Consider the following 1,334-nt stretch of genomic DNA (forward strand, 5'->3'; position numbering starts at 1 on the left):
GAAACTTGCTACTTGAGACAGGTGGTAGAAAGGAGAATCTCACTGAACTAGACTTTTGATCCTAGATCTGAGAGACACAGGGCAATTATTTAATTTCCCTGGTCTCATTTCTTTTCTCTTGTTTGCAAACGAAAGTATTAAATTATGTAATCTCCAGATTCTATGCACTAAGGAACCTGAACATACACACTTGGAAAAGAAACACTCAAGAATTCGTATCAAGCCTACCGCCAAGATGCCCAAGAGGAAGGTCAGCTCCGCCGAAAGGGCAGTGAAGGAGGAGCCCAAGAGGAGATCGGCGAGGTTGTCAGCTAAACCTGTTCCCGCAAAAGTAGAAACGAATCCAAAAAAGGCAGCAGGAAAGGATAAATCTTCAGATAAAAAAGTGCAAACAAAAGGGAAAAGAGGAACAAAAGGAAAACACGCTGAAGTGGCTAACCAGGAAACTAAAGATTTACCTGCAGAAAATGGAGAAACTAAAAACGAAGAGAGTCCAGTCTCCGATGAAGCAGGAGAGAAAGAAGCCAAGTCTGATTAATGTTTGTCTCCCATGTCTTATCAGTGGTCCCTGCATCTCCCTTCTTGTACAATCCAGAAGAATATTTTTATCAACTATTTTGTAAATGCAAGTTTTTTAGTAGCTCTAGAAACATTTTTAAGAAGAAGGAAATCCCACTTCATCCCATTTTTAAGTGTAAATGTTTTTTTTTTTTAAGAGGTGAAATCATTTGCTGGTTGTTTATTTTTTGGTACAACCAGAAAATAGTGGGATGTTGAATTGTGGGAGGCTTTTGATGGTCTTGGGCGTCAACGTAACATTCCATAAGTGGGGGCAATTTTTATATGCTGTAATACAAAGCATACTTAATGGCAGTTTGGAGTTGCAGTAATGCGTTTATATGTCTTGAACTTTAAAATTACTTCTATTTCCATGTTGATTTTTAGTAGAATTGTTTCCTAAAGAAAACTGCTCCCTCGTTATGGCTCTGCTTGTCAGCATTGTGCGTTCTGTAACATCTTTGCTCGTGGTAGTCCAGTTTTCCTCATAGCTTTGTTATGTGCTGTGAAAGGTTGAACATTTGAGTGTGTAGTGTGTGTGGCATTAAATTGTGAATTAGTGGGACTTACGTTGTAACAGCTTATCAACAGTTGAAGATAACTGGTTATTTGATACCCTCTTAAGGAAAATTTGCCTCCAAATTTAAAGCTGGAATTTAGAAAATTATAACTACACATGGCTTTTTAGATTTTTGGTACATTAAGAATTCTGTACAGATTGTTCATAATGTCTCTGTACTTATCCTCAAAACAACCAATAAAATACCAATTATGAA

At 37.4% G+C, this 1,334-nt stretch overlaps 1 pseudogene across 1 annotated transcript; it reads left to right on the forward strand.

The window, feature by feature from the left end:
- Window positions 1-229: 229 nt before the first annotated feature.
- On the forward strand, window positions 230-798 carry LOC101345769 (non-histone chromosomal protein HMG-14 pseudogene; annotated as a pseudogene). The gene has a single exon (XR_001121554.2). The product of XR_001121554.2 is annotated as a non-histone chromosomal protein HMG-14 pseudogene (transcript).
- Window positions 799-1,334: the final 536 nt, after the last annotated feature.

This window comes from Trichechus manatus, unplaced genomic scaffold, assembly GCF_000243295.1.
Source record: "Trichechus manatus latirostris isolate Lorelei unplaced genomic scaffold, TriManLat1.0 scaffold00287, whole genome shotgun sequence".
Taxonomy (NCBI): Eukaryota; Metazoa; Chordata; class Mammalia; order Sirenia; family Trichechidae; genus Trichechus; species Trichechus manatus.